This window comes from Mesocricetus auratus, unplaced genomic scaffold, assembly GCF_017639785.1.
Source record: "Mesocricetus auratus isolate SY011 unplaced genomic scaffold, BCM_Maur_2.0 Super-Scaffold_15014, whole genome shotgun sequence".
Lineage (NCBI taxonomy): Eukaryota > Metazoa > Chordata > Mammalia > Rodentia > Cricetidae > Mesocricetus > Mesocricetus auratus.
In genome coordinates, this window is record NW_024429186.1 from 19,396,272 (window position 1) to 19,422,314 (window position 26,043).

The 26,043-nt window shown below is 47.3% G+C and overlaps 1 protein-coding gene and 1 long non-coding RNA gene across 11 annotated transcripts in view; one reads left to right on the plus strand and one right to left on the minus strand.

Annotated features, from left to right (window-relative positions):
• The window catches only part of Foxn3 (forkhead box N3), a 369,915-nt gene that overhangs the window by 191,482 nt on the left and 152,390 nt on the right, over positions 1-26,043 (plus strand). The gene's annotated exons all lie outside the window — the stretch shown is intronic.
• LOC110340622 overlaps positions 731-26,043 on the minus strand; it is a 28,749-nt gene continuing 3,436 nt past the window's right edge. Inside the window, exons 2-5 of one of the 5 annotated variants that reach the window (XR_005876188.1) lie at positions 18,012-18,382; positions 8,685-8,775; positions 6,943-8,578; positions 731-3,843 (exon numbers count right to left, since the gene is read on the minus strand). This is a non-coding gene — a long non-coding RNA (uncharacterized LOC110340622). Of the gene's footprint in view, positions 3,844-3,874; positions 8,579-8,684; positions 8,776-18,011; positions 18,383-26,043 lie in introns of those variants that run through there. The other 4 variants (XR_005876187.1, XR_005876186.1, XR_005876185.1 and 1 more) reach the window with 4 other exon arrangements.

Genomic DNA, 26,043 nt, shown 5'->3' on the forward strand with positions numbered 1-26,043 from the left:
AAGGGGTGAAGTCATGGGATCCAGCTTGCACAACCGTGAAAGCCGGAGTCAGATGGACTCTTGGTACGGAACGGAGGCCTGGCCGGAATCCTCTGGAGTTTTGAATGCATTGACTACTTTGTTCTTGATGATACAGCGTTTGAATGACCTCAGTTTACTGGGCGTCTGAAGGCACTTTTGTTGGGTTTGGTAATGGCTTCTTATTTCTGAGAGGCACTTGTGCTCTGGACCTCAGGCTGCTTTTGGAGGATGGGGCTCACTCCTGTCTTTGAGAGGCAAGGCCCAGGCAGGTCTGGTACTGGGAAGCTGGGGCAGGTTCAGTGTGACCTTGTTAGGTCTCAAACCTGGGACAAACGGCTGACTGATATTGACATCGTAGCCGACACTAGCTGCCAACATCCCTTAGTCCCTAGTGTTACAGGCCCTCCTGTCTGGCATACTCCACCCTGTACCCTAATCTCCAGTCCAGAGACTGGGCTGGGTGTTCCCTCTCCCCAACTCTTCTGCCCCCTGTATAACTTAGTCATCTTGGCTACATCAGTTTCTTGGCTCAGGCTGCTCCTCTTGGTCAGCAGCCCTTGTGTTTTTCTCCCTACCTCTTTCTGCTCTCACGACCCGGCTCAGACTGGCTATGTCCTCTCTGGACTCTTCCAAATGCCTCTGACTGTTCTCTCCTTCATACCCACAATAAACCTTCTCCGCGGTACCTAGGAGCAATCATGTCCTCCTATTTATTTATTTGTTTTATTCATGACCCCTTTTAAGTTTTTTGTTTTTTGTTTTTAAATCAGTCGTGGAGATGTGCCCAGAGAGACTGAGCATAAGTAAATACAGTTTCCTCCGTACCAGTCCCCTGGAATACAGCAGGCTGGATCCATTGTTCACCTTAGGGGCTGGAGAGCGAACTTCCTGGAAGCAGTGCTACTTCTGCTCACCCATTGGGAAGCTTTCTGGAATAGTGAATACATGGACTGTTGGGAAGTTGGACTCCAGGAACCTGGGTTGGCCTGTGGGAGGGCCTGCTTCCTCCTCTGGGTTGGCCTGTGAGAGGGTCTGCTTCCTCCTCTGGGCTGGATCCCATCTTCAGGGGTCGCCTCTCGAAGATGCACTGAAGGCCAGGACTCAATGGTTTCTGTAGATTTGGTCTTAGATGCTGATTCAATTACTCCGGTGCTTCTTTGGACCTTTTTTATTTTCTTTAATACCTGGTATTTTATTTTTGCCAGGCTTTCCCCCCTAGAATAAAGGCACATTCAATAATAAGAATTCCCTACCACCTAATACAAAATGATACTGCTTGTCAGTTTGAAGAAAAAGCAAATTGTCTGCTTGGTGTTTTGGGATTTCCTCTCCCCCCTCCCCAAAAAAAAAGGGAGGGAGGGAGGGAAAAAAGCAGCTTAGAGAAAATCCCTGAACATAGTCTCCTGATTGAAAAATATATTAGTGGTTTCTTGGCTCTATCATTTTCTTAGAGTAACAGTTTTCCTCATTTAAGAGAATGCATTTCTAGCTTTCTCTTTTTGAAAAAAGCAATACCAGAACAGATTTTTTCCCTAAGGTTTACAAATTGGAAAAAAAAATCTTATTCTATAAAATTGTATCATTGGAGGTATGGAGAGATGGCTCACTGGTTAAGAGACTGCCTGCTCTTTCAGAGGAACCAGGTTCAATTCCCAGCACCCACAATGCCTGTAACTCTCAGTTACAGGCAAACCACCGATGTGCATAAAATAAATAAATAGACAAATCTTTATTTTTTTTCAAAAACTTGTATTATTGGAAAGGACTTTCCTTGGACTGTGCCTCAATCGGGGTCGCCCCTGTGAGACTTCCATGGTGGAATTACTAAGGTCTCACACTGCAGCTCTAAGTTCACACCTGCGTGGTAGAGTTGGCTACCTCATCAGACCCCTCTAAACTTGTCTCCCCTCCCCTACCACACACCCCCTTACCCGTTATCTCCATAGGGGCCACTGAAGCAGGCGATGGGGCCTGGCTCTACCCGCAGAGTTCACCATGTTACAGTGTATGTATGGCTCTTGTTTGCTTTCCTAGGCCTGCCCTCCGTCTCTGTTACATAGAGCCCATCTCTACTTAATCTGTTTCCAATCTTAAATTCTCAGTAACTTTGGCATTGATCATTGGCTGATCAGTTTGTGACATGTTTTGTTGTGCTCTGCCACTAACAGACTAAAGCACATTACAGATGGTTTTGCGGTGGCCGGACATTCTGAGAGGCACTGGTCTGAGTCTTTGGCTCCTTAGATACTTGTTTGTCCTTGAGCAAGATCTTTGTTTTACATTTCCATCTGTGATGTGGGAATAATGATTCTCTCCCATGGTTGTTTAAAGAATGGTATAGTAGGGCTGGAGAGATGTCTCAGAGGTTAAGATCACTGGCTGCTCTTCTAGAGGTCCTGAGTTCAATTCCCAGCAACCACATGGTGGCTCACAACCATCTGTAATGAGATCTGGTGCCCTCTTCTGGCCTGCAGACATACAAGAATGGCATAGTAGTACAATCCTTGTACTACAGTGACATAGTAAGTACCACACTAATGGCGGAGTGTGTGTGTGTGTTGGTGCTGTGGGCCAACTATTGTGTCTTTCCAAAGTTCATATGGAGGTGCTCTAAGTTCTGATGTCCGTTTGATGTGGGGCTCTTAGAGGTGAGGTCAAATGAGGCTATAAGAACGGTTGTTTGTGGATTGGATCGGTGACTTTGTGAGAGGTGAGAAAGCTAAGACAGGTTTCCTTATACAAAGAAGGAAGAGGATTCCCTCTCACCTGTATGGTCTTGAGCACATACACAGATAAAGGCCATGTGAGGACAGTAAGATGGCAGGCAGCTGTCTTGGTGTCAGGGAGAGTGTTCTTATCAGCAAAGTAGATCTGCCAGCTGGACTTCAGCTTCCAGAAGGGTGAGAAATCTTTGTTGTGTGTTCCACCCAGTCAGTCTGTGGCATTTTGCTATGGCAGACGATACAATATGGCTCACCTTTGCTCTAATTAGAGGCCACTTTGTGAGGTGACTATTCATCAGGTGTGCCCCACATTCCACCAGGGAGCCGGTGAATCGATGCCTCAGGGATGCCTTTGGTTTCTCCCCAGTGGCCTCAACGAGTGCTACTCTCATACGAAACAATTAAAAGATGAGCCTAGGGCTGGTTATCCCTCCAGACACTGCATTTGGAGATCTGAGTGTTTGACTCCTGGTGCTTTCGGGCGGTCAGGTGTTTGCATGTGAGCCTGTACCCATGGGCTTGCTGAGTGGAGGAGAAAGGATGGGAGGGTCCAATTTTCAGTGTTGGGTGTTTGAGCCCCTTTGAAAAAGACCAGCCATGAGGTGTCTAACTTAAGTTCCAGGCAGTAGGCTTAGACCCAGAACCCTGCATGTAGACATTAGCTAATATTCCTTAATAGCTTATAAGGCTTATAACTTTATATTCTACTTCCTTGTCTGTCTGTCTGTCTGTCTGTCTGTCTGTCTGTCTGTCTGTCTGTCTGTCTGTCTCTCTTTCTGTGTGTGTGTGTAAGTCAGAGGCCAACCTGGATGCTGGTCCTCACCTTCCATGGTGTTTGAGAAGGTCCCTGTTGTCTGTCTGCTGGGCTGTAGGCATCCAGGGGTTCTTCTGTCACTGCCTGATTACAGATGCTCACACTGCGCTGCACATCTGGTTTTTACATAGGTTATGGGGATCTGAACTCAGGTCCCCATCCGTGCACAGTAAGTGCCTTTACAAAACCCTTGGGTCTTCTTCCCAGTTCTCTACCTCCTTTTAAGTGAGGATTCCCCCATGGCCTAAGATACTTTGCAGATGGGCCATTGAAAATAGACAAACCCTGCAGAGACAAGGGAAAACAATGTTCCAAATTGTTAGAACCAGTTTATTCTTTGAGATTGAACATCTTGCCAGCCAAGGCAAGTAGAAGGTCATCTTCCCAGGTAAAATGCCCAGAATTCACTGGCTTAGCTCCTCCACGGAACATAAAGCCTTACAGCTCTCACGGCGCCTTCACTGTTCAGGAAACGATCAACACTGCAGTTCATCCTGGCCTTGTCCTCTGTCCCTGTGGACCCTGACACTGGCACCTTGTCTCAGAAGTTCCCTGCCTGCCTGGGCAGGACTCTGTCCACAATGGAACTATGGGCTGTGTTTCTCTTTGTCTCTATGTCTCCATGTTGTTTCACACTGCCATTTACAAGTAGATGAAACCATCCTGGACTTTCCTGCCTGGTGGTGGGGGTGTGGCTAATGTACCTGAACGGTGAGTTTGCTTGTTTGTTTGTGTTTCTTAAATCAAGATTAGAAAATGGTTATAAGGGGTCATATTCTGTTTGGATGGTTGGAAACCTTTAACGTTTTTAGTGTCTTCATTGCCACTAGCCTGTTTGTAGTGAAAGATGACCATCTCATGATACTAGTGGGCAGGACTGGTTGTCTGGTTTGGCCTCGGAAGATTCCCCTGATTCCTCTGCTAGGTAGAGGTCTGGCTTGAACTCTTGAAAATCTGTTTCTTTATTTGTAAAGTCAGGAAGCATGGATCAGTAGAGCTCATCTCTGGTCCTGCATCCCAAGCCCTGATGGGCATCCCTCATCAGTCATGAACCCTACCTGAGTCTGATTCCTGGAAGCCACCGGTTATCCATTAGGATTGGTTTCAGAGAGAATAAGCATTTGACAGCCATTCAAAGCCTTTGTGGCTCTTTTAGCTTTGATGACTATAGCAATTTCTCAGATTCTCCTCTATTGTCACTATAGTGGGCTGAGGATTCACCCACCTCCAAATTCAAATCCACCTGGTGGCTCAGAATGTGTGACCTTACTTCACAATAAGGTCTTTGCTGATATGATCAGTTAAAATGAATTAGACTGGGCCCAAAGTTCAATGACTAGTGTTTTTACAAGTTAAAGACAGATAACTCGGGCTTAAAGCACTGCTGACAGGCCTGAGTTAGATCCCTGCAAACCATGCGGTAGAGGGAAAGACCTCACAGTTTCTCCCCTGACCTCTACATGTGCTCTGAGGTGTCCCTCCTTCCCCCAGGAAATGGGTGTAATAGACACAGAGTGGAAGGTGACACCACCACAGAAGGTACAGCCACACCCATGCAACATCAGGTCTTACACAGGGCCACCAGGAACTGGGAATTGTCCAGAAAGATAGTCCCTAGAGCTGAGGCTCCCTGATTTCAGATTTCTAGCCTATGAGAAAGCAAATGTCTGTTTTTAAGCCACTGAGTTAATACTAATCAGTTACCAAAGTCTACAGACTTCGTACACTCAGCCTCTATTTTTATTTAAAACCTACCATTGCTTCTACTCCCTAGAGGCTCATAGGTCACTCCACACATCGTCTAGAAAAGCCCAACATGTCTGATGATGTCGTCACTGCCACGCATTGTGGAAAGAACACAGCATCTCTCACTGTTGTAAAAATTCAGACATTGATAAAAAAAAGCCTGCTTTCCCAATTAATAGATGAAAGCTATGAATCACTTTATGCTTTTGTGAGACATATGTTTAGCTCTGACTCCCTTAGGTCTTATTGAAATCACCGGGAACCTGGCCTCTGCAGTGTAATTTCACAGATGGTGCGGACTCCAGCCAAAAACGACGAAGAAGGGAGAAAGACTGAGCCCAACGTGCTGAGCTAACTTGAGTGTTACCAGAAGTAGGGTGTTGAGGGGACATTTGGGTGGGCACTCTCAGAACACCTCCCCCACTTCTCCTATGCTAGTCCCAGCAGGCAACTTCCTTTCCCATGCAGACTGCCTTTTGGGATGGGTACCGTAGGTGAATCTTGTTCAAGGTGACCTTTAAGATTTTGCTCACGTTTTCCCTGCAGAAATACTAACATCTTTGTCAGGCATTTTTCATGTTATTTAATGACCTCCCCTTCCCATGAAGTGGGTGATTATTGTCCCACTTTATAAACAAAAGAGACTAGTGAGGTGATCTGGCACATGGAAACCAAACCCAACTCTTTTCCAACACTCAATATGCCTCCAGTCCAGCTCCAGAGAGCAGGTATGAGGACAGTGGCTTGATCTGAAAACACAGATGGCGTAGATGCCTCTTAGAGAAGTAACTGGTGGGAGAGGGAAGGGAAAAGCTTGAGATAGAACGGGATAGATGGGGGTGCCTTACTGGGGGAATGGCACGTTGACATCCAGGCCTACAAAGCTGGGGTGTTTTCTGGAAGAGCTTCTTAGACTCTAGAGCATAAACAGGAGTGGAAGGTGGCAGGGTGGTGGTTGGGCCATTAGGAGGCCTATGACTGGTTAGAGTCCAGCTATGGCCAACGATTCCAGCAGGGGTGATGTAGGTTGATTAGCTGCAGTGGGGAGGGGCAGGCGGTTTCAACTGCCATCTAGAGGTTGATGTCCCAGGTTCTGTTGATGGGGTGGGCAAACAGGGCAGGGGAAGAATGTAGGACCTAGTCTTCTGATGCCAGTGAGAGCGAGGACACGTCATGGGATGGAGCAGGGGGAGAGCGTTAGCTTAGGGGGCTCCAGAGAGAGGTGAAGGGTGTGTCCTGGTGTGGTTGACCAGAAAACTAAAGATGAGCAGGCGTGTGGAAGCTGAACCGCACCAGGGAAAGCTTCGGGAATAACCGAGGATCGTGTGAAGGACTGGATGGAGCTGGTTTGACTTTCCATTAAGCACACATTTGCAGACTGCGGGTGCCAGGATGCTTGGACTCAGCTGCACGTTACACGGTTGGGGTGCTGGGCAGGGGTAGAGTGAGCTGGGAAAAACTGTCTGGTCATGTACTAGATGTTGTCGAGAATGCTTCATGAAGCTGAAAGCAAGTGTGTTATCCCTGTGGCTGAGGGCCTGCCAGGAGCATGGTCCTTCACCAGTTACCTCCAATGACGAGACCCCTGAGTACTGTTACATGTTACAGAGCAGTGTGTCGCAGTGGCAGTTCAGATACCTTTGTGGTGAGTCTCTTGGAAAGTAGACTCTCTCCTGTGGCGGCCACGTTTGACTCCAGGCTAGGCATTTGGGGAAACTGGGCAACACTGGAAGAGATCCAGAGGATAAAGATGGCCCGTGGTCCTGGGGCTGAAGATGTATATCATCGTGGCCTTTCTGTGTAGGAAGGGTGGACAGCCCAGCATGTAGCCGTGGAGGAGCAGGTGACCACCCTGTAGTTAACAGGAGAGGACAAGTGAAGGATGTAATTTGAGTTACTTCAGCATTGGGCACAGCAAGGGGCAGATTTGTGGATCCTTTGGAAGTCTGGTCCCCATGAGCTATCTGAGGTTTGTCAAATATTCTCAGGAAGGCTGACTGATTTTCAGCTCAAGTGTGAGTTTGGAGTTGAGGGTGTTGGTCAGCCTTCTGTCACTGCAACAAACACCCAAGGAAAGCTTTGTCTTGAGTCACAGTTGTGGACGCATTGCTCAGGGTCTGTGGCGAGTTAGCATACAGCAGCAGGAGTGTGTGGTGAGCAACACTTCACTTAATGGCTGTCAAGGTTGAGGGGAAGAAAGGGAGCGCCCCACCCCCCACCCCAGGGCCTAACTCCAGTCACCTGACCTTGTCCTTAGAGCAAGCTTCAACACACAGGCCTTGGGGGCATTTAAGATCTAAAAGTAAGCCTTGAATGAAGTGCTTTGGTATTCTTGGAAAAATAGGATTTAACAAGAGGGACAGGCTATAGAGAGCAGCCTTGTGGGGAAAGTACCGTTCTGCACCACAAGTAAGCTTGTGATCTGTGTGCAGGTTGTCCTCTCTGCAGAACTGAGTGTGCAATGGTTTGTGCCCTTTCCCATGCCTTGGAGTAGCCATTCTTCATGGGAGGCTACTTGTATCCCTGGGACACTTGAGCTACACCAACAACATCTTCTTCGGGCAAGCTCTTCCCAGATGGGCTTAGTGCCTTTAAATACCCAGGTAGGAAGGTCACCTGGGGGGATCCGTAAGACCCTCCCAGCAGTTGCCTTTTGAGAGTCTGGAACTGGTGGTCTGTTTCAGAATGTAGGCATGGTTCCAGTGAAGTGAGAAAAGCCAGCGCCTCGCTTCTGTGCTGCGCTTACCAGTTTTACCTTCGTTTGCTTCCGTTCCCCAAAGGTAGACATCTCATGGCATTAAAGAACTCCTCAGTGGGCTCCCTCTCACAGGGCTGAGCACCATAATGCCGCTTTTATTTCAAGGCGGAATGACTTGAGTCTGAAACATTGCACCGCAGTGGTGGGAAATCTGATGTCTGGTCGCTCAACAGCAGACAGATTTGTGTGTTTTAAGTGTCTCAACCAGGATTCCTCCCAGGCTGCTAGGGATGTCCCCAGGCGTGTCTGGCTCTCAGAGGAGTCCTGTGAGTACACGAGAGGGAGTCTGTAATTGCAGAAGTTGGGGTACTCCCCAGCTAAAGTAGCAGATGCCTTGGCTTCCTGCTGGAGTAGCTTGTCTCAGCGCCCACCCATGGTGCACACCACACTTGGAGTATCCTGGGTAGTCCCTATCAGTGGGTGGATGATGCCACAAGGGAGCTGAGACTGTCCCTCCATTTGCGTCAGGGGCAGTTCTTTGCTTTTCTTTTTGTTGGGGAAAGAATAATCTTGGTGCTGAACAAAAGAACACACAGACAAAGCGAAAGTGATTCAGCAGGGATTATGTCTTTTTGCAAAAGGGGTGTGCTAGAACCCAAATAGGTTTAGCAAATACGCTCACCAAAATGGCTTCCGTCTTTTCCTCCAGTGTAGGTGGTGACCGCATCCTATCTTACTGGTGAGAGCTCAGCTTCACAGTCCACTGTGATTGGCTGATTGGCACAAAAGGAAGTGAGTTGGTGTCAAGAGATACAGTGCCCTTCAAATAACTGTTCTAACATTATTGTCCAGTAGGTTAGGGCAGGCACAGCAAAATACCACAGCTTGGATGACTTAAACAATAGGATTTTTGCCTGTACATTTCCTTGTGTATATAAAGGCCAGAGGTCAACCTCTGGTTCCCTTTCATCAGGAACCTACCCTCTTGTGTTGAATCAGGGTCTCTCATGGGCCTGGGGTTGGCTAGGTGGGCTGGTCTGGATGGGCAGCAAGCCCCACATCTGCCTGTCTGTACCTCCCTAGGGATGAGATTGCATGTGTGTATGTGTGTGTCTGCACAACTGGGTCTTGGGAATTCAACTTAAGTCCTTATTGTTGTGTGGTGAATAACTTTACCTACTCAGCTATTGTCCCCCTTTTATCATGACAAAAATTCAGATGTACATGTAAGTTGGAAGAGTGACTCTTCACCCTTAAAAGCTCAGCATGGACCTCAGGAGCAGACGTGTTGCTCTGCTTAACCACAGCACTCCTATCCACTCAAGGACGTTTAAAGCAATTGCACATATGGCCTCATCTACACCGGATTCAGGTTTCTCTAGGTAGCTTCCAAAGTCTTCAATAACTTTCTGGTGTGTGTGTGTGTGTGTGAGAGAGAGAGAGAGAGAGAGAGAGAAAGAGAGAGAGAGAGAGAGAGAGAGAGAGAGAGAGAGAGCGAGCAAATACAAGTGCAGCTGTTTTCTTATGATGCTGTTGAACTTGGCCCTGTGTCCTCTGGATAATCCCAGGTCTCATTGGTTTCATTTAAGCAGTTGACAGGCAATGCCAGGTGCTACCTAACTCACCAGATCCCTCTAGGCTGTCCCCAGTTAGAGAAGCAGAGCTTGCCCCAGGTGGGTTTCCGTTGGACAATGCGTTTTGTTCCTTACCATGAGTGTGCACACCATAGGGACCTGATTGGGGACCATACAGGCACCCATTGGTGACTACTCCCCGAATCATTTCAAGCGGAGTTGCAAGATGGCGACTGCGGGGATTCTCTCACTAGCTGGTAGTTCTTAACAAGGAACTGTAATGACCAGTTTTTACAGAAAAGGGTTAGTACAATACTTGCTCCTAATGGTGGGAAATAAATCCCTCTCTGTGACTGTGACTATGGACCCATGGGGTTTTCTTCAGTCAGGGTTTTATAATCAATTGCAACCATTATTTTGATGCTCAAATTATCCCAAATTTGGCCCATGAGACCCTTTCAAGCTGCATTTTATGCCCTTTGAACATGTCCCTTTTAGTCTTTAACTACTTCCTTGTGGCTTGAGCTTATCTTTCATTTTCTGTTTCAAGACCCAGAATCATTCGGCGGTGCAGATACATGGTACAGATAACTATTATTCTCTTTTGTTTAAAGTGTGTGTGTGTGTGTGTTTGTGTGTGTGTGTGTTTTTCATGTAGCTCAAGCTGGCCTTGAACTTCTAATTCTGGAAATTACAGGTGTGTGCCACCAAGCCAATTCCCTAGCTCCTAAAGTTAAAAAAAATTAATTTTTTTTAATCAACTCTGTTGGGACATAATTTACTTACACATAATTAAATTACACTGGAGAGATGTTTTGACTTGGGCTGGAGAGATGGCTCAGAAGTAAGGGAGCCTGCCACCAAGGTCTGATAAAGAGTTCAATTCTCATACTCACATACCCGGTGGAAGGAAAAATTGACTCCTGAAAACTGCCCTGCAGACTCCACAGTACACACACACAAACCAAACAAACAAAAACCCAAAAGTGAGTAATAAGACTGTTATGTGTATCCCCCTCTCACCCAGAATTGTTTAGTTTTGTTTTTGTGAATGGTAAATGTCCCTGTGTGGACTTTCAGTTCAGTTCTGTGTTTTGGGGGGCTCTGATATGTATATATTGTGATATGCTTCTCTGGCCACCTCTTGGTAGATCCTGATTATTTCCAGCTTTTAGATATTATAAGTAAAGCATCTTGGAACATTCTTGACCATGTCTGTCTGTAGACCTTTGACTTTATTTACTTGAGGAGGCCTTAGGAGTCTGTTAGGTGGCCCGTGTGATAATATATGTGTAGCTGTTAATGAAATTGCCAGACTTGTTTTACAAGCTGGGGTGCAGGTTTGTGTACTCATTCATTACTTCATGTTCTGACTAGTGCTTACATTGTCAATCCATACTCATGGTGTCTTATTACTTCCATTTGTGTTATACATCTTTGACTTTCTCTATAGTTTGAGTAGATACACATTTGCATGTCAAAATCAAAACATATGTGGTGAAATACCCAATTTGTATTTCCTGCAGCTCTGCTCTGGGACTTGTGATTTAAATGATTTGAAGCTCTATTACACACCTGCTGTGTGCGAGACTCTGGGCTCACCTGTCACTGATTATGAGCAAAAATGAAACAGGGGTACTAGAGAGATGGCTCAGTGGATAAGAGATATAGTTACAAGGACCTGAGTTCAAGTTTCCAGTACCCATCTTCAAAGCCGGGCATGGTCATGTAAGCCTATAACTCCAGTGCCATGAGGGAGGAGACAGAAGAATGGGCGGGCCTGCTGGCCACCAGCATAGCTCCTGTCTCAGGAGAAAAGTCAGCGAGTACTAGAAGACACCCAGCATCCTTCTCTCATCCCCATAAGAGCATGGCCTCACACACGTACTTGCATATACATGTTCATGCTCATACATACCCCAGCCCTAAACACGCCCACACAGACAATGGGGAAGAAAAGAGAAACAACTTTCATAAGGCTTACAGGTGAGTTAAGGGGACAGTAGTCAATGTGTGCCTCCAGGGAGGCTATAGAAGGCTGTGGTGGTCCTACATAGATCTCCCCCTGCTTTCCCAGGAAAAAGACATTCCCCAGATGAATTCCTTCTCTTCATACTGGTTGCAAAATACTTGGGTGTAAAATGCTGTAACTTCAGGGCTTGTACCAACAGGCTCAAACCCTGGGAAGTTAACACCACCCACTGTGGGAACCCAGGGTTCCCAGGAAGCCCTTGATGAGCCCGCACTTGATCATTTGGCTTTAGGTTAAGACTCAGCCTTGGTCCTCCCAAAGCCCTGACTGAAACATGCCTTCAGTGTCTAAAAAGTAAGCTGAGTGTGGTGGTGCATGCCTCTATGGGGAGGCTGAGGCAGAAGGATTGTTGGGAGTAACTAAAGAATATCACTGCAGGGCTAGAGCGTGCCCCTCAGTGGTGGAGGGCTAGCTTGGCATGTATGTCTCTAGGCACCATTCTCTGCACTGCAAAAGAGAACATAAACATATATCAAGTTCCCCACCCTTAGACACACACACACACACACACACACACACACACACACACACACACACGCACACGCACACGCACACGCACACGCACACGCACACACACACACCCTGAGGCTGCTCCTAGGACTACACTTAGAGATTTTAGTCTTGTTCTGAGTTCCTGCCAGGTCCCTGACAACAGAGCACCCTTGATCTTCAGAATGAGGTGACTGGGTGTTACAAAGTGTGATTGAACAGTTCTTAGGAAGCACGATTGAACAGTGTTCTTAGAATAGATGAACTCAGACTCTGGCTCCAGTTAACTCTGGACAGCGTCTCAGGTAAGGTGTTCTGCCAGCGGCTGCCAAATGTCCCACTTTGTGCTGTTGGGCACTTCGTGGTGTGTTCTGAGCTGTTATGCACTTGGCGGTGTGTTCTGAATACAGTTCTTCTATGCATTTAGAGCGACTCAGAACCATAGTAGCAATGGATGATGCCCTAAGAAAGGAATCCTGCAGAGTATTTTTAGCAGCAGCATACTTCTTTAATTCTGTAATCGAGTTCCATGCTCCACAGCTTACTTCTCTTTATAAGAAGATGGTTCTGCTCTCCCAAGGTATGCTGCATAGTAAATTATTACAGAAGTATGGATGACCTATTTTTCCGCCTGTCCATGACTTAAAGAAATCGCATAGGAATTATTAGGTATCCATTGTGACATGTAGATTCTTAGAGAAAAACTCTAGGGTAATCAATTCTGTTTTTAGCTTGTCAGTCACAGTCCTGGCAGGAGATTGATGGCTCCCTAAAGTGAAGTAACTGAGGAGAATTTGATAAAGACTAGTTCACAACTGTGGGCAAGCGTATCGGAAGCAGCTTGGAATGACGTACTCATCCTGGAGGGAAGTGGATGGAGGCTATGCCAGGGCATGTTCTTGCCCGGTGGGTCCGAAGGAGTAAAAAAGGAAGGAGTAAGTCTTAGAAAGTTTGAAGAGAGAAAGTAGCTGAGCTTCCTAGTGCTCGGAAGGGACCATGACCTTGAGAAACAGATGCAGCTAACCCGCTGTGCCCAGTAGGACCAAGTATGGGATGACGTCCTGCCTCCTGCTTCCTCCCTTCTCATGGCTCACTGGTGCTTTCCTTTAGAGGGGCCAGAGAGGAAGGCAGTGAGAAAGAGAGCCTGTGGATGCGTCATCTTAATGTCAACTTGGTGTGGGAAGGGAGCAGGTGTCTCTGCCGGGCCCTTGGAATAAGTCCGGCATATATGAATCTTGGGGGCCTCCCTCATCCCATGTCTCGAGTACCTGATAGGTACACTTGGTCACAAGTGCCATGGGATGAGTGTGGCACTCAGTTGTCAAGTGGGTCATGGTAGGGGTCTTGTTAATACCTAAAGATCTTTCCTTCACCCCTGGCGATGTAGCTCAGTTGGTAGAGTGCTTGCCTCGTATGCATGCAGCCCAGGTTTAACCCCTAGCACTCTATAAACCAGGCATGGGGGTACAGGAGACAAGTCATCATCATCCACATAGCAAGTTTGAAATCAACCTTGGGTATGTGACCCCCCTCAAATAAAAAGCCTCAGAACCCCAAACTCTTTCCAGGTAAGTTCTGATAGTCTTAATTTTAAGCAGTTGATATTACTTTTCCATGCTTGGAAGAGGGTACAAAGATCAAAAGCATCTTTCCTGAAGAAGGACATCCCTGTCTCCCTCCCTCCCTCCTTTCCTTGAGTGGCTGACTTTGTAGAGAAAGAGGACAGAGCAGCTTTTGTGAAACATGGGCATCTTAACACTCTAAGAAGTACTTTCCTGTGCTAGGGGACTCTGACCTTGGGTGGGACCCTGTGATGGCTAGTATCGATTGACAGGATCTAGAACCATCGAGGAGATACACCTCCAGGTGGGCCTGTGAGGGAGTGTCTAGAGTGGGCTAATTAAGATGGGAAGATTTATGTGAATTGTTGCTATACCATCCCATGGGCGGGTCTCTGGGCTCCATAAGGGGGAGAAAGGGAGTTGTTGAGCACCAGCCTTCACTCTCTGCTTCCTGACTGTGGTTGCTGTGTGACCAGCCACTTCATGCCTCTGCTGCTATGACTTTCCCACCTTGGTAGACTGAACCCTCCCAGCCGATCTAAGTCCCTCCTTCTTCCAGGAAGTATTTTGTCCTGATAATGCATAAAGTAACTAATACAGACCCTGTCAAGTCACCAAGACTTAACTGGTCAAAGCAAGTTTTTGTTAATATGGTAAGAAAACCACATTCTATCCTGAAGTATACCACGTGCTAAAGGTTATTCTTAGGGTTACCACAGAAGGGAAAGCCCGCTGAAGTAGACGTGCTGGCCTGTTGTTTATGTAGACAGTTAAGTTGCACAGTCGGAACACTCCAAGGGCATTTCTGTCTTGTCTTCTGTATTCAAGATTGAGAACTGTGTTCACATATGTATGCTTTTGTAAGTGCTGAATTTGTATGTATAAGCACTTATCAAAAGTGTCATTCCTGTCCTCACTGTTGTGTGTGCACATGGAGCCCTTTCCTGAGAGTCGGGTGGTGTGTGTGTGTGTGTATACAGTATGTGGGGTGTAATGTATGTGTGGAGGGGGTGTTTGGTAGGTGAGGTATATGTGTGTGCAGTATGTGTGGTGTGTGTGGTGTGGAGTGTATATGGGGGAGTTGGTGTGGCGAGTATGTGTGTGTGTCTGTGTGTATGCATGCATATACATAATGAATGCACAGACCCTGATGTTAGAGGAGAATGTCAGGCTTCCTGCCCTATCACGCTCTATCTCATTCCTTTAAGACAGGGTCTTCACTAAACCTCAAACTGGACGAGTGCCCGGCCAGCGAGCCCCAGTGATTCTCCTGTCTCTTCCCCCTCCCTGCCCCACCCCCTTCCCAGGACCGGGTTATAGGCACTTGCATACTCGGGTCACACCTAGCTTTTCAAGGTGGGTGCTGAGGATTTGAATTTATAATAGATAGATGTTGGGGCTTCCTGTGTTGTTTGCCGTCGTCCTGTTGTTGAGATCGTTGGGTGAATGTGGAGAATAGCCATTCTGCTAGACTGGGCAGCAGCCTAGGGACCCTCCCTGTCCCTGCCTCCCCAACACGGGATCGTGCTTTGTATGTGGGTGCCTTCAGGATTTCACACCAAGCACTTGAGAGACGGAGCCGCCTCCCCAGCCAATCAGATCCAGTTTAGGCAGTATCTCATGTAGTCCAGGCTAGCCTCAAATTGATATTTAACTCTTGGTCTTCTAGCTTCTGCCTTCCTAGTGTTGGCATTACAGGTGTGTGCCACTACCCTTGGCTAGTCTACCGAATTTTGAAAGAACCACATTGGGCTCTGGCTTTCTCTTTGTCATTTCTCTGGGTGGTGCTTTTTTTTTTTTTTTTTTTTTTTCAACACACATCTTCTTGCCAAGAGACTACAGAAAGACAGAAAGCTTGCAACAGAGCAGAGGTACAAGCTGTTCTCACATTCAGGGAAGTGGTTTATCTTGGTATAGAACTTTATGCAGATGTGAGAGCCTTGGGAACCATATACGCATAATTGGAAATGTTTGGCAAGGCTGGGCTTTCTCGAATTGCTAACCTGAGGGTTGCAGCTTTGAATCCTGCCACTGGCTCTTGCTGAGCATGAACTGGGCCAGACTTCCCTCTTTATAGGGCTTGGGTTTTGTGGCTATAAATGCTTTAAAACCTTCTCAGATTGCTTCATGGAGTCTTTTAGGTTCACCTGAGGTATGTGATCCCTGTTCGGATTTTGTCCTTTAAAAGGAGAGGTGACATTTCTGCAGGTAGATGGTCACCCACCAGCAACGCAAATAGAATACAGCATGGAGGACCGCAGTATCATAGGCTGTGTCTTTTTGTCTGAGACAGTTGACTAAGGGAAGTGTGTGTGTGTGTGTGTGTGTGTGTGTGTGTGTGTGTCTGTGTGTCTGTGCGCATGCGCGTGAGCCACACATCAGAATGAGCTTGAGCTTGTGTGTGGCACTCCTATTCTGGGATGCCCATTGCTTATTATAGTGATCGATCTGAAAATTAATTGTGATTTTTAAAATGTGGGATGCATCTGTATCGCAGCTGGCTGCTGCCGGGTTGTGGTGTCTGTCGAGGTGTGTTTTGGTGCCGAGGGTCCAGCTTGCTTCAAGCCTCTGTCACTGACCTCAGGCAAGTTTGCTAGCCTGCCTGAGCTTTTATTTCCATCTCCGGATACGCCCCACCTTCTAGGCCGGCTGGGAGAATTAAGTGAAATAACCAGTGTCAGATGCTCCAGGGTGCACTGGGCACACCGTCGGTTAATGTTAATGGGATCACAGCTGCTGTTTCTTTGTAGCGCCTTTGTCACCGTCGCTGACAGTGTGCACATCTGGGTTGTAAGCTGGGCTGAGATTTACTGGACTTGGCAATGTACTGAGTGCATTCAGTGTTATTCCTTGCATAACATCCTCACAGATAATCTGAAACATGGGCCAAATTTTGGAAACCTTTCTCACCAGCCTCCCATTAGCCTTTGGGGGCAGTCAGAGTGATTGGCAGCTCTCAGTCAAAGGGATGAGCCTGCAGGACCTCAAGTTGCTGTGAGTTCTCCAGTGAGCTCAGAGAGATCGACAAACTGGTGGAGCCCAACTGCAGGACCTCAAGTTGCTATGAGTTCTCCAGTGGGCTCAGAGAGATCGACAAACTGGTGTGGAGCCCAACTGCAGGACCTCAAGTTGCTATGAGTTCTCCAGTGGGCTCAGAGAGATCGACAAACTGGTGTGGAGCCCAACTGCAGGACCTCAAGTTGCTATGAGTTCTCCAGTGGGCTCAGAGAGATCGACAAACTGGTGTGGAGCCCAACTGGTCCAGCCATGTTAGGATCTCACAGATTGTGTGCCTGTAGTCTAAGGGAATCTCCATGTGACTGGTAAGGTTTTCACACCAAAACTTAGGAAGCTTTGATACTGGTACTCAACAGCAGGATTCAGCAGGAGTAGCATTTGTGAGAAGGCAAGGGGGTGTGATGGTTATTAATACTGTCAACTACCTTGGAAGGCACTTCTCCCGGCACACCTGTGGGAGATTATTTAGATTGTGTTAGCCTCGAGACAAGTTTGGTGAGGGATTTTTATCTTTGTGTTTGTTTACAGAGACAGGGTTTCTCTGTGTAGCTTTGGCTGTCCCAGGACACTCTCTGTAGACTAGGCTGACCTCAAACTCAAGTTACCTGCCTGTCTCTGCCTCCTGAGGGCTGGGATCAAAGTCTTGAGCCACCACCACCCAACTGGGATTGTCTTGATTAGATTAATGAAGTGACTAAACCCACCCTAGAAGAGTCAGGCTGAAAGAGAGGCAGTTCCCAGGGCTCGGCAACCGAACTGCACGAAAAGAAAACAAGGTGCACACAAATATTCATAACTCGCCACCTCCTGACTGCGGACATAGTGGGAGCTTGGGACTGTTGGCCTTTTAAATTCTCCAAAAGAGGCCTCTAGGAGATAAAGCATGCCCTAGACAGGGGAGGTTTTGGAGGTAGCTGGCTGGCATGTGATGTCTTTTAAGTCAGAGTGTAGAAGCTCAGGTCTCTACACTTGGTCACTGCATAGTGAGCTGTTTTTGTTTTTTGTTTTTGTGTGTTTTAAAGATTTATTTATTTATTACATATACACTGTTCTGCCTACATGCCAGAAGAGGGCACCAGATTGAATTGTAGATGGTTGTGAGCCACCATGTGGTTGCTGGGAATTGAACTCAGGACCCCTGGAAGAGCAGTCAGTGCTCTTAACCTCTGAGCCATCTCTCCAGCCCCATGGTGATCTGTTTTAGGGCCAAGTGAACTGGTGTTTTGGGTAAGGATTCATCCATTCTCTTCCACCTCCGTCACATGTGGGCCATAGCTAAGGCTCTTGTTCCCCCTGGAAGTTTGGGACTGGCTGCTTGCCTGCCTGAGCCCTACCTTGGCGGTTCCCTCCTGTCCTTGGCTTCCTCCATTTTAACCAAGATTTAGGAGAGCTGAGAGACTCTCACACTTGCCTGTTGCCGGGCTCTTCAGCTTTCTTCTACTTGTGTCTGGGTGGTTTCAGATCTCTCTTTATAGCATGATGCCACATAGGCGAGGTCCATATGCAGACGTGTGTGGAAGGCTATCCTTCACTCCTGTAATGCCTGGGCTGGAACTTAAAGTCACTGGAAAGGCGGCAGTTTCTCCTTAAAAGTGGCATTAGTAACTTAGCGGGATGCTGTGGCCCAGAGTTGGATCCAGAGCTCAGGAATTCCCAGGAAGGTCTTGGTGAAGGTGATGGAGGGTATGTCTGTGGTTGCCACTGCCTGAAGACAAGCACACAAACCAGTGGTTTTGGTTCAGAACTTAGGTCCTGTGATTTTTTTTTTTTAAGCAGAAGGCGCTAAGTGTACTGCTCCCCTTGCCTCGCATGCCTGTCACTAGCACTTAGAACCTGCCCAGGGGCCTCCAGCAACTTTTAGTTTTGGAAATAAGGTGATCAAGTTGTCTGTGCCAGTTAGATAAGATCACACCGGAACATTTAAAAATAAATGAGTAACTATGGGTAACCAAAGATAAAGTGGTCCTGGGAGGGTTGGTTGTAATCTATCCAGGGGTGTCTGTGTTATCCAAGGGTGTCTGTGTATGTCAGATTCCAGCCACTGTAATTGCCCTCATAAAATATTATTGCAGTTTCTGAGTCACCTGAATGCTGGTGGAGGTCGGGAGAGAGTGCAGAGTCAGCTAGAGCCCAGCGCCTCCCCATCCCCCTCCATCCAGCTCTTTCTAACATCCTCTCCTGGGTGTTTAAGTTCTAAAATTAACCAGTATTTTTATGAGTAGATGGAGTAAGTGCTGAATTTTACTCTTCACAGTGCTTAGCTCTAAGTCAGTTTCCCTTCTCAACTACAAAAAAAGCATGAAAAAGGCAGCCAAATACACGACTTAAATTTCTTCGTGGAGTTTATTATTTTATGTGTATGTGATCTCTGTGTGTGTGTCTGTGTCACAGTGCATGTGAGGAGATTAGAGAACAACTTTCTAAGAGCTGGTTCTCTATTTTTTTTTCAAGCCTGGCTGTCTTATAACTCACTTTGTAGACTAGGCTGGTCTTGAACTCAGGGTGACCCGCCTGCCTCTGCCTCTGAGTGCTGGGATTAAAGGTGTGTGCCACCACTGCCCAGTTGGTTCTCTCTTTTATTTTATTTGTCTTCTGAACTTTACTCTCTGGTCAACAGACTTGGGAAGCAAGCCCCTTCCTCTCTGAGCCGTCTAACAGCTCTCAAACATGGGTCTTTCTTTATCTCACTATTTGTCCTCTTTGTAATTTGCTTGCAAGTTCGAGGCCAGCTTGGGCTACATAGCAAGGAGGACTATTAAGTTTAGTACAGAAGAGAACAGTGCATAGAACAGAACAGCCCACGGTGCATATGTTTTTATCACCTCTATTTATTGTGCACGCTGGCGCGTTTGTGTGTGTGTGTGTGTGTGTGTGTGTGTGTGTGTGTGTGTGTGAAGGTCAGAGGACATCAAGAGAGATCTCTTCTTCTACCATGGAGACCAGGTGTTGAACTCCTTTTTATCAGGTGTGTCAATCAGCACCTTTACCTGTGGAGCCATCTTGCCAATCTTTATTATTATCATCATCATCTCACAGTTAATTAGTGAGTGTGTATCCATGTGTGCAGATGTGATCTCACAGGTCTGATGTTACCCTATGGCAGTATCATTCACTGGTGGTTAATAGAAAAATGATGGGATGGATTCTTGGTAAGGTTAATTTGGTTCTAGTTGAATCTTGATATTATTTTGGTTTTACTTAAGTGTTAATGCAAGGCGATTATTGATTCTTCCTGCATAGATATACACACACAAACACACACACACACACCCCTCCTTCACTATAAATGGAGAATTTGCAGTCATCATGCTGGGTGTGTCAAAGGATGCCTACCCACCCCTCTTCACATAGCCAGGTACCTGCAGTGAACAGAGCTCATGGATCTGCACAGTGCGCAGGTGACACATTAGAGGTGACTTCCATCTAAAGTCATAGCATGTGTATTGGCAGGGGTGGCGGCATTTCTCTTGTGCTACCTAGAGGATGCATGGTCTGCAAGCTTGGAATATCCTGCCCTGAGACTGTCTGAGAGCAGATATCCTGATTCCCTCGCTGAGGGGCTGGTCTCCCTGCTCCCTATAGCAATATCCTGGCTCCCAGGACAGTGTGTTGAGTGAGAAGTGAGCATTTCTCTTTCCTATCCCTTCTGTATTTGGTGAAAACAAAGCTCTCCAGACTGTTAGAGAGAATGTTTTAGGTGAACGCTCAAGGGATCTTTGCTTTGCCCCCCCCCCCTTCTTGTCACTCTATGTAACTGTGGCTGTCCTAGAATTTGTTACGTAGACCAGGTCAGTCTCGAACTCAGGGAGTTTTACCTGCTTCTGTGATTAAAGGTGTGATCCACTATGCCCAGCTGGAATGTTTCCTTTTTGCTTCTAGAATAACTGCCTGTTTGTTACAGGAAGGGTACGGACTTCTAGAGAAGAAAATTCTCTGCGGCCATTGTTTCTCCTCCCTCCTGCTTCCCTCTTTCATGTCCTTGGCTGATTTCCTAGTTGATTTTTCCCAGTGGTTTTGAACTGTAAAAGCTTTCTCCAGTGTCTTTAGACTGCAACCAATAGAACTGTAGATAGACCAACCGCAAGTGCTCCTGGGAGTCTGTCCCGTGCTGAGTGTTTTATCTTGGTCCTCCCCCCCATGTCTCTTGAGGCCCACATCTAGACATTGTGGTCATTTGTTAGAATGACCTTTCTTCGTTCTGTCCCTACCCCCTACCCCAGTTTTATGTAACTTCCACTGTCACTAGAGACATTAAATGGATTTGCTGCTTTGGGTGGGCTGGGTGTGGTCCCAGGTGCACTGGGTATGCCTTCATCACATTTAGGATCAGGGAGACTATCTCTGAGATGCAGGTGAAGAAGAAATGTCATCCAAGAGGACAAATGGTGTTCCCTAACCTCTACTGAGGAGCACAGCATCTTAGTAGCATGGACAGGAACCATACAGGTGTATTCTGATACTGTTGGGAGCCTCCTTTCTAGAATGTTCTTCAGAGAAGCTCTGACCTCACCCTTGGCCCCACCCCCTTATGGACACCTAGGCATGAGGTGGTTGCCCCCACCCTCTTGGAAGTTTGTAGCGACCTTGGAGCTACACTTCATGCTGTAGAGAGATAGCAGGGGGCTTCAGTGTCCTGGTGGCAGGGGCTACAGGTAGCCAACATTTTACTGGAGGTGTGAGCTGAGTGTGTTCATGCTTGCTCTCTGCAGTTTTAAGGTTTTCCTCCCTCAGGCCCCATCTTTTCACTGCTTGATGGTCCTGTGGCCTCCTTTAGCCAGCATAGGTTATCCTTTATAGTTTATTACCCGCCTTCCTCTAGAGGTCCTGCACCAGGAAAATGGATTCCTCCTCAGGGTCTCCACCTTGCCCAGCATCTCTTACCGTATTGTTCTGTACAAATGATGCGAAGTTGCCTTCTTCAAAGGAGCCCAGGAAACACACTTTGCCCAGACCGTGAAAGTGTGTTTGATGGGGATGTCGTTCAGTAAACCCAGATTCAGTGGCAAGCTTGAGTTATTCTGGGACCTGGGTTCTGAGGTGCTACTTCTACCTACTGACCTCTTCCCCTTCCCCAGCTGCCGGGCAGTTTGGACTTGAGGAGCGGAGGTTGAACTGAACTGTATATGAGGAGGAACCAGGCGTTGGGGAGAGGCAGGGAACCAGGCTGAGTATATAGGAAGCTGTGTTGTAACCCCCTGGTCTCCAGAGGTTAGTTAGCTTCCAGAGTAAAATGAGCTGGACCAATCCAAAAGACCTTCAGCCTCTCTTAACCTGGGCAAAGTTTGTACATGTTGTAAAGTGTGGCAACATGATAAAAATGTCAGCCAAGGCCCCTCTAGATACCTGAGTGAACTTTGTGGTTTCCAGCTTGAGTCTAAGAACACCTTCTTAGATAGAGCACAGAGGCCCAGAACTATCCACCTCTATCCTAACCCCGGCTCTGCAGGCCCTCCCACCTTGGCCCTCTGCTTTATCCTCTGAGCCAGGCTTCTCCTTACCCTGTCCAGGAGGGACTGCATGGCTGCTCTTGGGAGCAGAGACCTCTGACAGGAAGCCCAGAGCTCCTGCATGGTCACCGGGCCCTGAGTGCATGAAGACAGAGCTTGAGTTCTTTGAAGAACTCAGAGCTCCTGACTGTCTTGACTGAGACTGGCTGCCTTTACTTTTGTTCTGCTTCAACCCATTCATTTCCCATCTCCATGCACCTTATGCATAATGCTTCTGCCAGGAGAGTAACTTTGGACAAAAGCTATGTGCAATTATGCTTCATTTTACTTGTATACGTAGATGTGTGTTATGTATGTGTGGATGCATGTATGCATGTTTGTATATGTACGGGCAAATGTGTGTGGAATGTATGCGTGCAGGGGCCCAGCATTGACATTGGGAATCATTCATGGGTGCTTTTGCATTTTATTCATTGAGGCAAGGTCTCAATTAAGCCCAGTGCTCACCAGTATGGCTACTTGGCGACTGTTCCTAGCCAACTTACCCTCGTGTCTGCCTTCTGAGACTGGAGTTATAGATAGACAAACCCTCATGCCTACCCCACATTTGTGGACATTTAGGAAATTCAGATTCTCACTCCTTATGTTTGTGCAGTGAGTGCTTAACCATTTAGCCAGCTCACACACACACACAGAGAGAGAGAGAGAGAGAGAGACAGAGACAGAGACAGAGACAGAGAGAGAGACAGAGAGAGAGAGAGCGGTTTGAACAATTACCTGCTCCTGCTCCTTTTGGGCAGTAACTGTTTTGGAGCACAGGGTTGACAAGGCTATGTAGATTTGCATCGCCTTCATAGCAACAGGAGCTGGTAATTGTTGTGCTGTTGCTATGTGCCAAGCCCAGTATTGTCTCGTTCATCCTTAACCGCAGTCCCAAGAAACAGATGTTGTTATAGCACTCCCATTTGTAGACCAGGAAATTGAAGCTCAGAGCAGTTAAGTATCTTGCCCAGAGTCACACAGCTGAGAAGTTGAAATAAAACTTGGACTCCAATCTTTAGGACTCTAGCTTCCATGACAACCAAGCTCAAAGGCTACCCTTGGAAACACTACTGAGTGATGTGCTTCTCACTAACTTTACAGATCCATGGACCAGAAAAGTCATTGCCATTGGTGGCCCTATGTGTAACACAAACACAAAGGCCAGGATGACAGGCCCTGTGGGAATGTAGTTTGATCAGGAGTGGAGAGTGCACTACACAGGTATCCAGTGCAGCAAGGCACAGCCCCACTAACGGTGCCTGGCATCATCGCCGATGGACATGACTTCCAGTGTGTGTCTGTACACCTCCCCTCTGCCTCCTCCCTTCTAGTGCTCCCTGTCTGGGAGCACCTGACTTAGATCCCTGTTGATTGCCCCCCCCCCCCATCCAGAAGGGCAGCCCAAGTCTCTTAACCTCAGAAGCCCCCTTCCCCGGGCCCCTCTGCCCTTCTGTTCCCGGAGTCGTAGAGCTTTTGAGCTGACCCTGAATGCAAGTGTGGGTCTCTAGGGCAGTGGGCAGTCAGCTGTGCGCTGTGGCTTTTCACACAAAGCCTCCTTGAAGCACAGCCACACTCATGGTTACATCTCTGCTTGCTTTTGTTTTGTCACGGTTGCCAGGGTGGAGCTGCGTTGTCATCAACAGAGACCATGGACTTCAAAGATGGAGAGATTCCCTCTGGCCCTTAAAGAAAGTTTACCTAACCCTGTTGCAGAGGAGTCAGTAGACACTATACACTACTTCAGACCTGCCTCCTGTGCCCATGGCTTCTGCTACAGACTCTGGGCCAGTGAGGGTACAACAGAAAGATGATAGGTCACCTGAGTTTGTGTTCCCGAGGGCTCTTCCCTCACCCCTCACCCCGCCTTCTTTTTTAAAATTTTTTTGTGAGACGGCCTTTTGTAGCTTACACTGGTCTCCAACTCTGTATCAAAGGGAGACCTTGAGCTCTTGGTGTCCTGTCTCTACCTCCCAGTGCTGGGAGCTCAGGTGTCCAGCACCACACCTGGTTTTGAACGCAGAACTTAGTGAATTTCTGAGCCAACTGAGCTACATTCCTATCCCCAGTAAATTCTTACAAATACCATAACCAGTACATTTATTAATAGACAGGGACAAAGGTTATGTTTTTCAACGGTGTGTTGGGTTTTTCCCACCTCTGGTTAGTTATGACAAGCCACTGTTTTTCTATCCCTGGCATTTTGTATCCACTCTCATATTCATCTAGTTCTCCAAAATAAATTCTGAAGCTGCATCCTTTCTTCCCCCTCCTCCTGCTCTTCCTCCTCCCTCTACTCCTCCCTCTACTCCTCCCCCTTCTACCCCCCCTCCTCTTCCTCCCCTACTCCCCCCACTCCTTCTCTTCTGCCCTTACATGACCGTGGTCATCATACCCGGATACTGGATCTGATCGACACTTTCCTGTGCAAGACTCCTGGCCACCTCCAAACCACACATATCCCCCTCACACAGCAGTTCCTCCTCGCCTGTATCCTTCCCAGCTGGGCTGCTCATTTTTACACCACTTATATTTTTCCTCTCTGAAATGAATATAAGCTTCATGAAGGCAGCAACCTATTTGTGTTGCTTTTATTTCTGAAATCTCCACAGTGACTGGCAAGTAGCTAAATAGGGAGGGAAGGAAGGAAGGAAGGAAGGAAGGAAGGAAGGAAGGAAGGAAGGAAGGAAGGAAGGAAGAAATGAATGCTGGTTGATCGGTCATTAATGAGGGTAATGCTGGAAATAGCCCCAGAATTGGCTTGTGAGAAACATCAAAAAAGTGTTCCAGGTCGCTGAGAGAACACACCCAGTTCTCTGTCATTTAGAAAACAGGGTCTCTATGGCCACGCTCCCCAAGCCCAGCAGTGAGCCCCCAGCTCTGTGAGAATGAGGACGGCAGACCTGGGGCTTGCTGACCAACTGCTAGCCTGGACACTCTGTCTTAGGGTAGTGAGGTAGACAGTAACGGAGCAGGAGACCTGGTCTCTTCTCTTCGCTCCCTCCCTCCCTCCCTCCCTCCCTCCCTCCCTCCCTCCCTCCCTCCCTCCCTCCCTCCCTCCCTCCCTCCCTCTCTCCCTCCCTCCCGTCCCCTCCCTCCCCCTCAAATATTATGCCTTTGCTCAGCAGTTCTCTATCCAGCAAAGGAATTTGACCCTGCAAAGATGGCTGTCAGGCTGACTGCTAAGTGCCTTTGCAGAGCTGTGGGGTGTGTGCTGATAATGAGCCTGCACAGAAGGTTCCCTCACCCACACCTGTCCAGAAGTTTGGGGGAGAACAGACGTGTTCCTGGGAAATTTCATTTGTGTCCCCCCAAACAGTCTTCTCTTGTATGTTGATTTATTATCATCATCATCATCATCATCAATGGAGTTGTCGGTGACTCCTCAGGTACTTTTTAATTAAAACGATATAAAACCTTGATCTCATTTTTCATTAATTTTTCTCACTCTGTTTGTACATTAGTTTTCTCTGTGGTGGGTATGATGTGTGCATGTGTATGTACACAATCATATAATGCATATACATACATGTGTATATATAATGAACATGCACCTCTAAGTGATATGTTTTATTGTTTTGAATTCCTTAACATTTAATGGTGCACTACCCTCGCAGTTATTTCCATTAAAAAGGTCTGCTTTCTTGTCTTCAGACGACACACAGAGATTTCCATAAGTGCTCTGACTTATTACACAACTATAATCAAATCACACCCCCTTCTGTATGAGGCAGTCAGTATAATTTTTCCCGGCCTTCAAAACTTGAGGGCATTATCCCCTGTACATTTCCATTCAAGATTTTTTTAACTAAGCCACATGAGTCGCCACATGAAACCAAAGATTTGGAAATGAGGTGCGCTGGCCTTTCCTGCTGTCCCG